The following is a 17,688-nucleotide window of genomic DNA, read 5'->3' as shown; positions in this document are numbered from 1 at the left end:
ACCATCACCAGGTTATAGTTGAAACTTTATTGCTGGAACAGCACAGCAGGTCAGGCAGCATCCAGGGAACAGGAGATTCGACGTTTCGGGCACAGGTCCTTCTTCAGGAATGAGGGCCATCACCAGGTTATAATCCAATAGGTTTATTTCGAAATACAAGCTCCTTTGTCAGGTAGCCAGAGTGGAGCAGGATCACAGGACACACAATTTAGAGCAGAAGATCATAACGTCATACAACTGATGCGATATGTTGAATAAACCTAGATTGGTGTAAAGTAATTCATATTTTCGAAGGGTTTGCAGGTTTGTAACCCTGAGCTGAGGGAGCTCTCTGTTCCCAGACCTGCTGAGATTTTCCAGCATTCGCAATCCTCTAGCCAGTTGACGCTCACGGGGCCACGCCTTCTGATTGGACGCCGGCGCAGAGACTCTGCCCACTTCTGTGGTGGTACCCAAAGCCATGCCCCTTCTCGTGACGTCAAGGGCGACGCGCTGATGCTGCCGCAGGTCCTTCCTTATTGGATGATTTAGCGGGACAACGGAATTGTGATTGGATGGAAGTAGGAGGCGCTGATTGGTGGGCGGTGCGCAGGCGCAGGGTGGTTGTTGTTGTGAGGCGCGAGGCGGCGGTTGGTGAGTGAAAGATTTATTAATGTCCGCTCGCGGGCTGGAATCCCCATTCCTACTATTCCCCTTGCCCTCGGTTAACCCTCCCCACCAATCTCCTTATTCCTCCCGCCTCTTTGCAAACTCCTCACCCCTCACTATCCCTCCACTTTCCGTCATCTTTCCCCCCAAACATTCCCTCATCCAGCCTCCCCCCAAACATTCCCTCATCCACCCTCCCCCCAAACATTCCCTCATCCAGCCTCCCCCCAAACATTCCCTCATCCATTCTCCCCCCAAACATTCCCTCATCCAGCCTCCCCCCCCAAACATTCCCTCATTCTGCCTCCCCCCCCAAACATTCCCTCATCCAGCCTCCCCCCAAACATTCCCTCATCCAGCCTCCCCCCAAACATTCCCTCATCCAGCCTCCCCCCAAACATTCCCTCATCCAGCCTCCCCCCAAACATTCCCTCATCCAGCCTCCCCCCAAACATTCCCTCATTCTGCCTCCCCCAAACATTCCCTCATCCAGCCTCCCCCAAACATTCCCTCATTCTGCCTCCCCCCCCCAAACATTCCCTCATTCTGCCTCCCCCCCCAAACATTCCCTCATTCTGCCTCCCCCAAACATTCCCTCATTCTGCCTCCCCCCCCCAAACATTCCCTCATTCTGCCTCCCCCCCCAAACATTCCCTCATTCTGCCTCCCCCCCCAAACATTCCCTCATTCTGCCTCCCCCCAAACATTCCCTCAACCACCCTCCCCCCAAACATTCCCTCAACCACCCTCCCCCCAAACATTCCCTCAACCACCCTCCCCCCAAACATTCCCTCATCCACTCTCCCCCCAAACATTCCCTCATCCACTCTCCCCCCAAACATTCCCTCATCCAGCCTCCCCCCAAACATTCCCTCATCCACCTTCCCCCAAACATTCCCTCATCCAGCCCCCCCCAAACATTCCCTCATCCAGCCCCCCCCCAAACATTCCCTCATCCAGCCTCCCCCCAAACATTCCCTCATCCAGCCTCCCCCCAAACATTCCCTCATCCACCTTCCCCCAAACATTCCCTCATCCACGTTCCCCCCCAAAACATTCCTTCATCCACCCTCCCCCCCCCAAACATTCCCTTTCATCCTCCCCCCCCCAAACATTCTCTTTCATCCTCCCCCCCCCCCAAACATTCCCTTTCATCCTCCCCCAAACGTTCCCTCTTCCACCCTTCTCCCCCCCAAACGTTCCCTCTTCCACCCTCCCTCCCCACCCAAACGTTCCCTCTTCCACCCTCCCTCCCCCCCCCAAACGTTCCCTCTTCCACCCTCCCTCCCCCCCCCAAACGTTCCCTCTTCCACCCTCCCTCCCCCCCCCCAAACGTTCCCTCTTCCACCCTCCCTCCCCCCCCAAACGTTCCCTCTTCCACCCTCCCTCCCCCCCCCAAACGTTCCCTCTTCCACCCTCCCCCCCCCCCCAACGTTCCCTCTTCCACCCTCCCCCCCCCCCCCCCAACGTTCCCTCTTCCACCCTCCCCCCCCCCCAACGTTCCCTCTTCCACCCTCCCCCCCCCCAACGTTCCCTCTTCCACCCTCCCCCCCCCCCCCCCCAACGTTCCCTCTTCCACCCTCCCCCCCCCCCCCAACGTTCCCTCTTCCACCCTCCCCCCCCCCCCAACGTTCCCTCTTCCACCCTCCCCCCCCCAAACGTTCCCTCTTCCACCCTTCCCCCCCCCCCAAAGTTCCCTCTTCCACCCTTCCCCCCCCCCCCCCAAACGTTCCCTCTTCCACCCTCCCCCCCCAAACGTTCCCTCTTCCACCCTTCCCCCCCCAAACGTTCCCTCTTCCACCCTCCCCCCCCCCAACATTCCCTCTTCCACCCTCCCCCCCCCCCCCCCCCAACATTCCCCCTTCCACCCCCCCCGACATTCCCCCTTCCACCCTCCCCCCCCCAACATTCCCTCTTCCACCCTCCCCCCCTCCCCCCCAACATTCCCTCTTCCACCCTCCCCCCCCCCCCAACATTCCCTCTTCCACCCTCCCTCCCCCCCCAAACGTTCCCTCTTCCACCCTCCCTCCCCCCCCAAACGTTCCCTCTTCCACCCTCCCTCCCCCCCCCAAACGTTCCCTCTTCCACCCTCCCTCCCCCCCCCCCAAAACGTTCCCTCTTCCACCCTCCCTCCCCCCCCAAACGTTCCCTCTTCCACCCCCCAAACGTTCCCTCTTCCACCCTCCCTCCCTCCCCCCCCAAATGTTCCCTCTTCCACCCTCCCCCCCCCCCAACGTTCCCTCTTCCACCCTCCCCCCCCCCCCCAAACGTTCCCTCTTCCACCCTCCCCCCCCCCAAACGTTCCCTCTTCCACCCTCCCCCCCCAAACGTTCCCTCTTCCACCCTCCCCCCCCCCAAACGTTCCCTCTTCCACCCTCCCCCCCCCCCCAAACGTTCCCTCTTCCACCCTCCCCCCCCCCCCCCCAACGTTCCCTCTTCCACCCTCCCCCCCCCCCCCAACGTTCCCTCTTCCACCCTCCCCCCCCCCCAAACGTTCCCTCTTCCACCCTTCCCCCCCACCCCAAAGTTCCCTCTTCCACCCTTCCCCCCACAAACGTTCCCTCTTCCACCCTCCCCCCCCCCAAACGTTCCCTCTTCCACCCTCCCCCCCCCAAACGTTCCCTCTTCCACCCTTCCCCCCCCAAACGTTCCCTCTTCCACCCTTCCCCCCCCAAACGTTCCCTCTTCCACCCTTCCCCCCCCAAACGTTCCCTCTTCCACCCTTCCCCCCCCAAACGTTCCCTCTTCCACCCTCCCCCCCCCCCCCCAACATTCCCTCTTCCACCCTCCCCCCCCCCCCAACGTTCCCTCTTCCACCCTCCCCCCCCCCCCCCAACGTTCCCTCTTCCACCCTCCCCCCCCCCCAACGTTCCCTCTTCCACCCTCCCCCCCCCCCAACGTTCCCTCTTCCACCCTCCCCCCCCCCCCCCCAACGTTCCCTCTTCCACCCTCCCCCCCCCCCAACGTTCCCTCTTCCACCCTCCCCCCCCCCCCCCAACGTTCCCTCTTCCACCCTCCCCCCCCCCCCCCAACGTTCCCTCTTCCACCCTTCCCCCCCCCCCAAAGTTCCCTCTTCCACCCTTCCCCCCCCCCCCAAACGTTCCCTCTTCCACCCTTCCCCCCCCCCCAAACGTTCCCTCTTCCACCCTCCCCCCCCCCCCCCAACATTCCCTCTTCCACCCTCCCCCCCCCCCCCCAACATTCCCCCTTCCACCCCCCCCGACATTCCCCCTTCCACCCTCCCCCCCCCAACATTCCCTCTTCCACCCTCCCCCCCTCCCCCCCAACATTCCCTCTTCCACCCTCCCTCCCCCCCCCCCCAAAACGTTCCCTCTTCCACCCTCCCTCCCCCCCCAAACGTTCCCTCTTCCACCCCCCAAACGTTCCCTCTTCCACCCTCCCTCCCTCCCCCCCCAAATGTTCCCTCTTCCACCCTCCCTCCCTCCCCCCCCAAATGTTCCCTCTTCCACCCTCCCCCCCCCCAACGTTCCCTCTTCCACCCTCCCCCCCCCCCCCAAACGTTCCCTCTTCCACCCTCCCCCCCCCCCAAACGTTCCCTCTTCCACCCTCCCCCCCCCAAACGTTCCCTCTTCCACCCTCCCCCCCCCAAACGTTCCCTCTTCCACCCTCCCCCCCCCCCCCCCCAAACGTTCCCTCTTCCACCCTCCCCCCCCCCCCAAACGTTCCCTCTTCCACCCTTCCCCCCCACCCCAAAGTTCCCTCTTCCACCCTTCCCCCCACAAACGTTCCCTCTTCCACCCTCCCCCCCCCAAACGTTCCCTCTTCCACCCTTCCCCCCCCAAACGTTCCCTCTTCCACCCTTCCCCCCCCAAACGTTCCCTCTTCCACCCTTCCCCCCCCAAACGTTCCCTCTTCCACCCTTCCCCCCCCAAACGTTCCCTCTTCCACCCTCCCCCCCCCCCCCCAACATTCCCTCTTCCACCCTCCGCCCCCCCAACATTCCCTCTTCCACCCTCCCCCCCCCCCAACATTCCCCCTTCCACCCTCCCCCCCCAACATTCCCTCTTCCACCCTCCCCCCCCCAACATTCCCTCTTCCACCCTCCCCCCCCCCCCCCAACATTCCCTCTTCCACCCTCCCCCCCCCCCCAACATTCCCTCTTCCACCCTCCCCCCCCCAACATTCCCTCAACCACCCTCCCCCCAAACATTCCCTCAACCACCCTCCCCCCAAACATTCCCTCAACCACCCTCCCCCCAAACATTCCCTCAACCACCCTCCCCCCAAACATTCCCTCAACCATCCTCCCCCCAAACATTCCCTCAACCATCCTCCCCCCAAACATTCCCTCAACCACCCTCCCCCCAAACATTCCCTCAACCACCCTCCCCCCAAACATTCCCTCAACCACCCTCCCCCCAAACATTCCCTCATCCACCCTCCCCCCAAACATTCCCTCATCCACTCTCCCCCCAAACATTCCCTCATCCACTCTCCCCCCAAACATTCCCTCATCCAGCCCCCCCCAAACATTCCCTCATCCAGCCCCCCCAAACATTCCCTCATCCAGCCTCCCCCCAAACATTCCCTCATCCAGCCTCCCCCAAACATTCCCTCATCCACCTTCCCCCAAACATTCCCTCATCCAGCCCCCCCCAAACATTCCTTCACCAGCCCCCCCCAAACATTCCCTCATCCAGCCTCCCCCCAAACATTCCCTCAACCACCCTCCCCCCAAACATTCCCTCAACCACCCTCCCCCCAAACATTCCCTCATCCACTCTCCCCCCAAACATTCCCTCATCCACTCTCCCCCCAAACATTCCCTCATCCACTCTCCCCCCAAACATTCCCTCATCCACTCTCCCCCCAAACATTCCCTCATCCACTCTCCCCCCAAACATTCCCTCATCCACTCTCCCCCCAAACATTCCCTCATCCAGCCCCCCCCAAACATTCCCTCATCCAGCCCCCCCAAACATTCCCTCATCCAGCCTCCCCCCAAACATTCCCTCATCCAGCCTCCCCCCAAACATTCCCTCATCCAGCCCCCCCCAAACATTCCCTCATCCAGCCCCCCCCAAACATTCCCTCATCCAGCCTCCCCCCAAACATTCCCTCATCCACCTTCCCCCAAACATTCCCTCATCCACGTTCCCCCCCAAAACATTCCTTCATCCACCCTCCCCCCCCCCCAAACATTCCCTTTCATCCTCCCCCACCCCCCCCAAACATTCCCTTTCATCCTCCCCCAAACGTTCCCTCTTCCACCCTTCTCCCCCCCAAACGTTCCCTCTTCCACCCTCCCTCCCCCCCCAAAGTTCCCTCTTCCACCCTCCCCCCCCCAACGTTCCCTCTTCCACCCTCCCCCCCCCCCCCCCAAACGTTCCCTCTTCCACCCTCCCCCCCCCCCCCAAACGTTCCCTCTTCCACCCTCCCCCCCCCAAACGTTCCCTCTTCCACCCTCCCCCCCCCCCCCAAACGTTCCCTCTTCCACCCTTCCCCCCCCCCCCCAAAGTTCCCTCTTCCACCCTTCCCCCCACAAACGTTCCCTCTTCCACCCTCCCCCCCCCCAAACGTTCCCTCTTCCACCCTTCCCCCCCCCAAACGTTCCCTCTTCCACCCTTCCCCCCCCAAACGTTCCCTCTTCCACCCTTCCCCCCCCAAACGTTCCCTCTTCCACCCTCCCCCCCCCCCCCAACATTCCCTCTTCCACCCTCCCCCCCCCAACATTCCCCCTTCCACCCTCCCCCCCCAACATTCCCTCTTCCACCCTCGTCCCCCCCCCCCCAACATTCCCTCTTCCACCCTCCCCCCCCAAACATTCCCTCAACCACCCTCCCCCCAAACATTCCCTCAACCACCCTCCCCCCAAACATTCCCTCAACCATCCTCCCCCCAAACATTCCCTCAACCACCCTCCCCCCAAACATTCCCTCAACCACCCTCCCCCCAAACATTCCCTCATCCACTCTCCCCCCAAACATTCCCTCATCCACTCTCCCCCCAAACATTCCCTCATCCACTCTCCCCCCAAACATTCCCTCATCCAGCCCCCCCCAAACATTCCCTCATCCAGCCCCCCCAAACATTCCCTCATCCAGCCTCCCCCCAAACATTCCCTCATCCAGCCTCCCCCCAAACATTCCCTCATCCACCTTCCCCCAAACATTCCCTCATCCAGCCCCCCCCAAACATTCCCTCATCCAGCCCCCCCCAAACATTCCCTCATCCAGCCTCCCCCCAAACATTCCCTCAACCACCCTCCCCCCAAACATTCCCACAACCACCCTCCCCCCAAACATTCCCTCATCCACTCTCCCCCCAAACATTCCCTCATCCACTCTCCCCCCAAACATTCCCTCATCCACTCTCCCCCCAAACATTCCCTCATCCAGCCCCCCCCAAACATTCCCTCATCCAGCCCCCCCAAACATTCCCTCATCCAGCCTCCCCCCAAACATTCCCTCATCCAGCCTCCCCCCAAACATTCCCTCATCCACCTTCCCCCAAACATTCCCTCATCCACCTTCCCCCAAACATTCCCTCATCCACCTTCCCCCAAACATTCCCTCATCCAGCCTCCCCCCAAACATTCCCTCATCCACCTTCCCCCAAACATTCCCTCATCCACGTTCCCCCCCAAAACATTCCTTCATCCACCCTCCCCCCCCCAAACATTCCCTTTCATCCTCCCCCACCCCCCCAAACATTCCCTTTCATCCTCCCCCAAACGTTCCCTCTTCCACCCTTCTCCCCCCCAAACGTTCCCTCTTCCACCCTCCCTCCCCCCCCAAAGTTCCCTCTTCCACCCTCTCCCCCCCCCCAAACGTTCCCTCTTCCACCCTTCCGCCCCCCCAAACGTTCCCTCTTCCACCCTTCCCCCCCCCCCCAAAGTTCCCTCTTCCACCCTTCCCCCCACAAACGTTCCCTCTTCCACCCTCCCCCCCCCAAAACGTTCCCTCTTCCACCCTCCCCCCCCCCCCCCAAAACGTTCCCTCTTCCACCCTCCCCCCCCCCCCCAAAACGTTCCCTCTTCCACCCTTCCCCCCCCAAACGTTCCCTCTTCCACCCTCCCCCCCACAAACGTTCCCTCTTCCACCCTCCCCCCCCCCAAACGTTCCCTCTTCCACCCTTCCCCCCCCAAACGTTCCCTCTTCCACCCTCCCTCCCCCCCCCAAACGTTCCCTCTTCCACCCTCCCTCCCCCCCCAAACGTTCCCTCTTCCACCCTCCCTCCCCCCCCAAACGTTCCCTCTTCCACCCCCCCTCCCCCCCCAAGTTCCCTCTTCCACCCTCCCCCCCCCCAAACGTTCCCTCTTCCACCCTTCCCCCCCCCCCCCCCCAAACGTTCCCTCTTCCACCCTTCCCCCCCCCAAACGTTCCCTCTTCCACCCTCCCCCCCCCCCCCCAAACGTTCCCTCTTCCACCCTCCCCCCCCCCAAACGTTCCCTCTTCCACCCTCTCCCCCCCCCCCCCAAACGTTCCCTCTTCCACCCTTCCCCCCCCCCCCCAAAGTTCCCTCTTCCACCCTTCCCCCCACAAACGTTCCCTCTTCCACCCTCCCCCCCCCCAAACGTTCCCTCTTCCACCCTTCCCCCCCCCAAACGTTCCCTCTTCCACCCTTCCCCCCCCAAACGTTCCCTCTTCCACCCTTCCCCCCCCAAACGTTCCCTCTTCCACCCTCCCCCCCCCCCCCCCCCAACATTCCCTCTTCCACCCTCCCCCCCCCAACATTCCCCCTTCCACCCTCCCCCCCCAACATTCCCTCTTCCACCCTCCCCCCCCCCCCCCCAACATTCCCTCTTCCACCCTCCCCCCCCAAACATTCCCTCAACCACCCTCCCCCCAAACATTCCCTCAACCACCCTCCCCCCAAACATTCCCTCAACCATCCTCCCCCCAAACATTCCCTCAACCACCCTCCCCCCAAACATTCCCTCAACCACCCTCCCCCCAAACATTCCCTCATCCACTCTCCCCCCAAACATTCCCTCATCCACTCTCCCCCCAAACATTCCCTCATCCACTCTCCCCCCAAACATTCCCTCATCCAGCCCCCCCCAAACATTCCCTCATCCAGCCCCCCCAAACATTCCCTCATCCAGCCTCCCCCCAAACATTCCCTCATCCAGCCTCCCCCCAAACATTCCCTCATCCACCTTCCCCCAAACATTCCCTCATCCAGCCCCCCCAAACATTCCCTCATCCAGCCCCCCCCAAACATTCCCTCATCCAGCCTCCCCCCAAACATTCCCTCAACCACCCTCCCCCCAAACATTCCCACAACCACCCTCCCCCCAAACATTCCCTCATCCACTCTCCCCCCAAACATTCCCTCATCCACTCTCCCCCCAAACATTCCCTCATCCACTCTCCCCCCAAACATTCCCTCATCCAGCCCCCCCCAAACATTCCCTCATCCAGCCCCCCCAAACATTCCCTCATCCAGCCTCCCCCCAAACATTCCCTCATCCACCTTCCCCCAAACATTCCCTCATCCACCTTCCCCCAAACATTCCCTCATCCACCTTCCCCCAAACATTCCCTCATCCACCTTCCCCCAAACATTCCCTCATCCAGCCTCCCCCCAAACATTCCCTCATCCACCTTCCCCCAAACATTCCCTCATCCACGTTCCCCCCCAAAACATTCCTTCATCCACCCTCCCCCCCCAAACATTCCCTTTCATCCTCCCCCACCCCCCCCAAACATTCCCTTTCATCCTCCCCCAAACGTTCCCTCTTCCACCCTTCTCCCCCCCAAACGTTCCCTCTTCCACCCTCCCTCCCCCCCAAAGTTCCCTCTTCCACCCTCTCCCCCCCCCCCCCAAACGTTCCCTCTTCCACCCTTCCGCCCCCCCAAACGTTCCCTCTTCCACCCTTCCCCCCCCCCCAAAGTTCCCTCTTCCACCCTTCCCCCCACAAACGTTCCCTCTTCCACCCTCCCCCCCCCCCAAACGTTCCCTCTTCCACCCTCCCCCCCCCCCCCCCAAAACGTTCCCTCTTCCACCCTCCCCCCCCCCCCAAAACGTTCCCTCTTCCACCCTTCCCCCCCCCAAACGTTCCCTCTTCCACCCTCCCCCCCACAAACGTTCCCTCTTCCACCCTCCCCCCCCAAACGTTCCCTCTTCCACCCTTCCCCCCCCAAACGTTCCCTCTTCCACCCTCCCTCCCCCCCCCAAACGTTCCCTCTTCCACCCTCCCTCCCCCCCCCAAACGTTCCCTCTTCCACCCTCCCTCCCCCCCCCAAACGTTCCCTCTTCCACCCTCCCTCCCCCCCCAAACGTTCCCTCTTCCACCCTCCCTCCCCCCCCCAAACGTTCCCTCTTCCACCCCCCCTCCCCCCCCAAGTTCCCTCTTCCACCCTCCCCCCCCCCCCAAACGTTCCCTCTTCCACCCTTCCCCCCCCCCCCAAACGTTCCCTCTTCCACCCTTCCCCCCCCCCCAAAGTTCCCTCTTCCACCCTTCCCCCCACAAACGTTCCCTCTTCCACCCTCCCCCCCCCAAACGTTCCCTCTTCCACCCTTCCCCCCCCAAACGTTCCCTCTTCCACCCTCCCCCCCCCAAACGTTCCCTCTTCCACCCTCGCCCCCCAAATGTTCCCTCTTCCACCCTGGCCCCCACAAACGTTCCCTCTTCCACCCTCCCCCCCCCCCCCAAAATTCCCTCTTCCACCCTCCCCTCCCCCCCCCAACATTCCCTCTTCCACCCTCCCCCCCCCCCCCATTCCCTCTTCCACCCCCCCCCCAACATTCCCTCTTCCACCCTCCCCCCCCCTAACATTCCCTCTTCCACCCTCCCCACCCCCCCAACATTCCCTCTTCCAACCTCCCCCCCTCAACGTTCCCTCTTCCAACCTCCCCCCCCCTCAACGTTCCCTCTTCCACCCTCCCCCCCCCCCCCAAAACGTTCCCTCTTCCACCCTCCCCCCCCCAAAACGTTCCCTCTTCCACCCTTCCCCCCCCCAAACGTTCCCTCTTCCACCCTCCCCCCCACAAACGTTCCCTCTTCCACCCTCCCCCCCCAAACGTTCCCTCTTCCACCCTCCCCCCCCCAACGTTCCCTCTTCCACCCTCCCCCCCCCCAACGTTCCCTCTTCCACCCTCCCCCCCCCCCCCAAACGTTCCCTCTTCCACCCTCCCCCCCCCCCAAACGTTCCCTCTTCCACCCTCCCCCCCCCCCAAACGTTCCCTCTTCCACCCTTCCCCCCCCCCCCAAAGTTCCCTCTTCCACCCTTCCCCCCACAAACGTTCCCTCTTCCACCCTCCCCCCCCCAAACGTTCCCTCTTCCACCCTTCCCCCCCCCAAACGTTCCCTCTTCCACCCTTCCCCCCCCCAAACGTTCCCTCTTCCACCCTTCCCCCCCCAAACGTTCCCTCTTCCACCCTCCCCCCCCCCCCCCCCAACATTCCCTCTTCCACCCTCCCCCCCCCAACATTCCCCCTTCCACCCTCCCCCCCCCCAACATTCCCTCTTCCACCCTCCCCCCCCCCAACATTCCCTCTTCCACCCTCCCCCCCCAAACATTCCCTCAACCACCCTCCCCCCAAACATTCCCTCAACCACCCTCCCCCCAAACATTCCCTCAACCACCCTCCCCCCAAACATTCCCTCAACCACCCTCCCCCCAAACATTCCCTCAACCACCCTCCCCCCAAACATTCCCTCAACCACCCTCCCCCCAAACATTCCCTCAACCACCCTCCCCCCAAACATTCCCTCATCCACTCTCCCCCCAAACATTCCCTCATCCACTCTCCCCCCAAACATTCCCTCATCCACTCTCCCCCCAAACATTCCCTCATCCACTCTCCCCCCAAACATTCCCTCATCCAGCCCCCCCCAAACATTCCCTCATCCAGCCCCCCCAAACATTCCCTCATCCAGCCTCCCCCCAAACATTCCCTCATCCAGCCTCCCCCCAAACATTCCCTCATCCACCATCCCCCAAACATTCCCTCATCCAGCCCCCCCCAAACATTCCCTCATCCAGCCTCCCCCCAAACATTCCCTCATCCAGCCTCCCCCCAAACATTCCCTCAACCACCCTCCCCCCAAACATTCCCTCATCCACTCTCCCCCCAAACATTCCCTCATCCACTCTCCCCCCAAACATTCCCTCATCCACTCTCCCCCCAAACATTCCCTCATCCAGCCCCCCCCAAACATTCCCTCATCCAGCCCCCCCAAACATTCCCTCATCCAGCCTCCCCCCAAACATTCCCTCATCCAGCCTCCCCCCAAACATTCCCTCATCCACCTTCCCCCAAACATTCCCTCATCCACCTTCCCCCAAACATTCCCTCATCCAGCCCCCCCCAAACATTCCCTCATCCAGCCTCCCCCCAAACATTCCCTCATCCACCTTCCCCCAAACATTCCCTCATCCACGTTCCCCCCCAAAACATTCCTTCATCCACCCTCCCCCCCCCAAACATTCCCTTTCATCCTCCCCCACCCCCCCCAAACATTCCCTTTCATCCTCCCCCAAACGTTCCCTCTTCCACCCTTCTCCCCCCCAAACGTTCCCTCTTCCACCCTCCCTCCCCCCCCAAAGTTCCCTCTTCCACCCTCTTCCCCCCCCCCCCCCAAACGTTCCCTCTTCCACCCTCTTCCCCCCCCCCCAAACGTTCCCTCTTCCACCCTTCCCCCCCCCCAAACGTTCCCTCTTCCACCCTTCCCCCCCCCCCAAAGTTCCCTCTTCCACCCTTCCCCCCACAAACGTTCCCTCTTCCACCCCCCCCCCCCAAAACGTTCCCTCTTCCACCCTCCCCCCCCCCCCAAAACGTTCCCTCTTCCACCCTCCTCCCCCCCCCAAAACGTTCCCTCTTCCACCCTCCTCCCCCCCCCCCAAAACGTTCCCTCTTCCACCCTTCCCCCCCCAAACGTTCCCTCTTCCACCCTCCCCCCCACAAACGTTCCCTCTTCCACCCTCCCCCCCAAACGTTCCCTCTTCCACCCTTCCCCCCCCAAACGTTCCCTCTTCCACCCTCCCTCCCCCCCCAAACGTTCCCTCTTCCACCCTCCCTCCCCCCCAAACGTTCCCTCTTCCACCCTCCCTCCCCCCCCCAAACGTTCCCTCTTCCACCCCCCCTCCCCCCCCAAGTTCCCTCTTCCACCCTCCCCCCCCCCCAAACGTTCCCTCTTCCACCCTTCCCCCCCCCCAAACGTTCCCTCTTCCACCCTTCCCCCCCCCCCAAACGTTCCCTCTTCCACCCTTCCCCCCCCCCCCCAAAGTTCCCTCTTCCACCCTTCCCCCCACAAACGTTCCCTCTTCCACCCTCCCCCCCCCAAACGTTCCCTCTTCCACCCTTCCCCCCCCAAACGTTCCCTCTTCCACCCTTCCCCCCCCAAACGTTCCCTCTTCCACCCTCCCCCCCCCAAACGTTCCCTCTTCCACCCTCGCCCCCCAAATGTTCCCTCTTCCACCCTGGCCCCCACAAACGTTCCCTCTTCCACCCTCCCCCCCCCCCCCCCCCAAATTCCCTCTTCCACCCTCCCCTCCCCCCCCCCAACATTCCCTCTTCCACCCTCCCCCCCCCCCCCCATTCCCTCTTCCACCCTCCCCCCCCCAACATTCCCTCTTCCACCCTCCCCCCCCTAACATTCCCTCTTCCACCCTCCCCACCCCCCCAACATTCCCTCTTCCAACCTCCCCCCCTCAACGTTCCCTCTTCCAACCTCCCCCCCCCCTCAACGTTCCCTCTTCCACCCCCTCCCCCCCAACGTTCCCTCTTCCCCCCACCAACATTCCCTCTTCCAACCTCCCCCCCTCAACGTTCCCTCTTCCACCATCTCCCCCCCCAACGTTCCCTCTTTCCCCCCCCCCCAACGTTCCCTCTTTCCCCCCCCCAACGTTCCCTCTTCCACCCCCCCCCAACGTTCCCTCTTCCACCCTCTCCCCCCCCAAACTTTCCCTTTTCCACCCTCCCCCCCCCCCCCCCCGAAACGTTCTCTCGTCCACCCTCCCCCCAAACGTTCTCTCGTCCACCCTCCCCCCAAACGTTCCCTCGTCCACCCTCCCCCCAAACGTTCCCTCGTCCACTCTCCCCCAAAACGTGCCCTCTTCCAACCTCCCCCAAACATTCCCTCGTCCAGCTTCCCCTCAAACATTCCCTCTTCCAGCCCCCCCCATACATTCCCTCATCCAGCCTCCCCCCAAACATTCCCTTTCATCCTCCCTCTTCCACCCTTCCCCCCACAAACGTTCCCTCTTCCACCCTCCCCCCCCCCCCCCCAAACGTTCCCTCTTCCACCCTTCCCCCCCCAAAATTCCCTCTTCCACCCTCCCCTCCCCCCCCAACATTCCCTCTTCCAACCTCCCCCCCTCAACGTTCCCTCTTCCACCATCTCCCCCCCCAACGTTCCCTCTTTCCCCCCCCCCAACGTTCCCTCTTTCCCCCCCCCAACGTTCCCCTCCCCCCCCAAACGTTCCCTCTTCCACCCTTCCCCCCCCAAACGTTCCCTCTTCCACCCTCTCCCCCCCCAAACTTTCCCTCTTCCACCCTCCCCCCGCCCCCAGCGTTCCCTCTTCCACCCCCCCCCACGTTCCCTCTTCCACCCTCCCCCCCCCCCCCAACATTCCCTCTTCCACCCTCTCCCCACCCCCCGCAACGTTCCCTCTTCCACCCTCCCCCCCTCAACGTTCCCTCTTCCAATCTCTCTCTCCCCCCCAACGTTCCCTCTTCCACCCTCCCCCCCTCAACGTTCCCTCTTCCAATCTCCCCCCCCCCCCCCCCCAAACGTTCCCTCTTCCACCCTCTTCCCCCCCCCCCAACGTTCTCTCGTCCACCCTGCCCCAAAACGTTCCCTCTTCCACCCTCGCCCCCCAAATGTTCCCTCTTCCACCCTCGCCCCCCAAATGTTCCCTCTTCCACCCTCGCCCCCACAAACGTTCCCTCTTCCACCCTCCCCCCCCCCCCCCCACCCAAACATTCCCTCTTCCACCCTCCCCTCCCCCCCAACGTTCCCTCTTCCACCCTCCCTCCCCCCCCCCCCAACATTCCCTCTTCCACCCTCCCCCCCCCCCCCAACATTCCCTCTTCCACCCCCCCCCTCCCCCTAACATTCCCTCTTCCAACCTCCCCCCCCTCAACGTTCCCTCTTCCAACCTCCCCCCCTCAACGTTCCCTCTTCCAACCTCCCCCCCTCAACGTTCCCTCTTCCACCCCCTCCCCCCCAACGTTCCCTCTTCCACCCTCTTCCCCCCCCCCAACGTTCCCTCTTCCACCCTCTTCCCCCCCCCCCAACGTTCCCTCTTCCACCCTCTTCCCCCCCCAACGTTCCCTCTTCCCCCCCCCCCAACATTCCCTCTTCCAACCTCCCCCCCCTCAACGTTCCCTCTTCCAACCTCCCCCCCCAACGTTCCCTCTTCCACCCTTTCCCCCCCCAACGTTCCCTCTTCCACCCTCTTCCCCCCCCCCAACGTTCCCTCTTCCCCCCTCTTCCCCCCCCCCCCAAACATTCCCATATCCACCCTCTCAAACATTCCCTCATCCAGCCTCCCCCCAAACATTCCCTTTCATCCTCCCCCAAACGTTCCCTCTTCCACCCTCGCCCCCCCAAACGTTCCCTCTTCCACCCTCGCCCCCCCAAACGTTCCCTCTTCCACCCTCGCCCCCCCAAACGTTCCCTCTTCCACCCTCACCCCCCCAAACGTTCCCTCTTCCACCCTTCCCCCCCCCCCCACCCAAACGTTCCCTCTTGCACCCTCCCCTCCCCTCAGTTCCCTCTTCCACCCTTCTACCCCCCCCCACCAGTTCCCTCTTCCACCCTCCCCCCCCCCCCCCCAGTTCCCTCTTCCACCCTCCCCCCCCCCCCCCAGTTCCCTCTTCCACCCTCACCCCCCCCCCCCCCAACGTTCCCTCTTTCCCCCCCCCAACGTTCCCCTCCCCCCCCCAAACGTTCCCTCTTCCACCCTTCCCCCCCCAAACGTTCCCTCTTCCACCCTCTCCCCCCCCAAACTTTCCCTCTTCCACCCTCCCCCCGCCCCCAGCGTTCCCTCTTCCACCCCCCCCCACGTTCCCTCTTCCACCCTCCCCCCCCCCCCCCAACATTCCCTCTTCCACCCTCTCCCCACCCCCCGCAACGTTCCCTCTTCCACCCTCCCCCCCTCAACGTTCCCTCTTCCAATCTCTCTCTCCCCCCCAACGTTCCCTCTTCCACCCTCCCCCCCTCAACGTTCCCTCTTCCAATCTCCCCCCCCCCCCCCCAAACGTTCCCTCTTCCACCCTCTTCCCCCCCCCCAACGTTCTCTCGTCCACCCTGCCCCAAAACGTTCCCTCTTCCACCCTCGCCCCCCAAATGTTCCCTCTTCCACCCTCGCCCCCCAAATGTTCCCTCTTCCACCCTCGCCCCCACAAACGTTCCCTCTTCCACCCTCCCCCCCCCCCCCCCACCCAAACATTCCCTCTTCCACCCTCCCCTCCCCCCCAACGTTCCCTCTTCCACCCTCCCTCCCCCCCCCCCCCAACATTCCCTCTTCCACCCTCCCCCCCCCCCCAACATTCCCTCTTCCACCCCCCCCCTCCCCCTAACATTCCCTCTTCCAACCTCCCCCCCCTCAACGTTCCCTCTTCCAACCTCCCCCCCTCAACGTTCCCTCTTCCAACCTCCCCCCCTCAACGTTCCCTCTTCCACCCCCTCCCCCCCAACGTTCCCTCTTCCACCCTCTTCCCCCCCCCCAACGTTCCCTCTTCCACCCTCTTCCCCCCCCCCCAACGTTCCCTCTTCCACCCTCTTCCCCCCCCAACGTTCCCTCTTCCCCCCCCCCCAACATTCCCTCTTCCAACCTCCCCCCCCTCAACGTTCCCTCTTCCAACCTCCCCCCCCAACGTTCCCTCTTCCACCCTTTCCCCCCCCAACGTTCCCTCTTCCACCCTCTTCCCCCCCCCCCAACGTTCCCTCTTCCCCCCTCTTCCCCCCCCCCCCAAACATTCCCATATCCACCCTCTCAAACATTCCCTCATCCAGCCTCCCCCCAAACATTCCCTTTCATCCTCCCCCAAACGTTCCCTCTTCCACCCTCGCCCCCCCAAACGTTCCCTCTTCCACCCTCGCCCCCCCAAACGTTCCCTCTTCCACCCTCACCCCCCCAAACGTTCCCTCTTCCACCCTTCCCCCCCCCCACCCAAACGTTCCCTCTTGCACCCTCCCCTCCCCTCAGTTCCCTCTTCCACCCTTCTACCCCCCCCCACCAGTTCCCTCTTCCACCCTCCCCCCCCCCCCCAGTTCCCTCTTCCACCCTCCCCCCCCCCCCCCCCCAGTTCCCTCTTCCACCCTCCCCCCCCCCCCCCCCCCAGTTCCCTCTTCCACCCTCCCCTCCCGCCCCAGTTCCCTCATCCACCCTCCCCTCCCGCCCCAGTTCCCTCATCCACCCTCCCCTCCCGCCCCAGTTCCCTCTTCCACCCCCCCCCGTTCCCTCTTCCACCCTCCTCCCCCCCCCCACGTTCCCTCTTCCACCCTCCCCCCGCCCCCAGCGTTCCCTCGTCCACCCCCCCCCACGTTCCCTCTTCCACCCTCCCCCCCCCCCCAACATTCCCTCTTCCACCCTCCCCCCACCCCCCGCAACGTTCCCTCTTCCACCCTCCCCCCCTCAACGTTCCCTCTTCCAATCTCTCTCTCCCCCCCAACGTTCCCTCTTCCACCCTCCCCCCCTCAACGTTCCCTCTTCCAATCTCCCCCCCCCCCCCCCCAAACGTTCCCTCTTCCACCCTCTTTCCCCCCCCCCCCCAACGTTCTCTCGTCCACCCTGCCCCAAAACGTTCCCTCTTCCACCCTCGCCCCCCAAATGTTCCCTCTTCCACCCTCGCCCCCACAAACGTTCCCTCTTCCACCCTCCCCCCCCCCCCCACCCAAACATTCCCTCTTCCACCCTCCCCTCCCCCCCAACGTTCCCTCTTCCACCCTCCCCCCCCCCCCCAACATTCCCTCTTCCACCCTCCCCCCCCCCCCAACATTCCCTCTTCCACCCTCCCCCCCCCAACATTCCCTCTTCCAACCTCCCCCCCCCCTCAACGTTCCCTCTTCCAACCTCCCCCCTCAACGTTCCCTCTTCCAACCTCCCCCCCTCAACGTTC

General features: G+C 63.5%; 1 protein-coding gene across 1 annotated transcript in view; it reads left to right on the top strand.

The window, feature by feature from the left end:
• The first annotated feature begins 614 nt into the window (after positions 1–614).
• Positions 615–17,688, top strand: part of LOC122544738 (SMAD family member 4) — a 169,307-nt gene continuing 152,233 nt past the window's right edge. The window contains exon 1 of the mRNA XM_043684044.2: positions 615–633. The gene's annotated coding sequence lies outside the window, so the exon portion shown is untranslated. The remainder of the gene's footprint in view (positions 634–17,688) is intronic.

Source organism: Chiloscyllium plagiosum, unplaced genomic scaffold (assembly GCF_037043375.1).
Source record: "Chiloscyllium plagiosum isolate Xiang-an unplaced genomic scaffold, Cpla_swu_hap1 HiC_scaffold_50, whole genome shotgun sequence".
Lineage (NCBI taxonomy): Eukaryota > Metazoa > Chordata > Chondrichthyes > Orectolobiformes > Hemiscylliidae > Chiloscyllium > Chiloscyllium plagiosum.
This window is presented reverse-complemented; position numbering and strand designations above follow the sequence as displayed.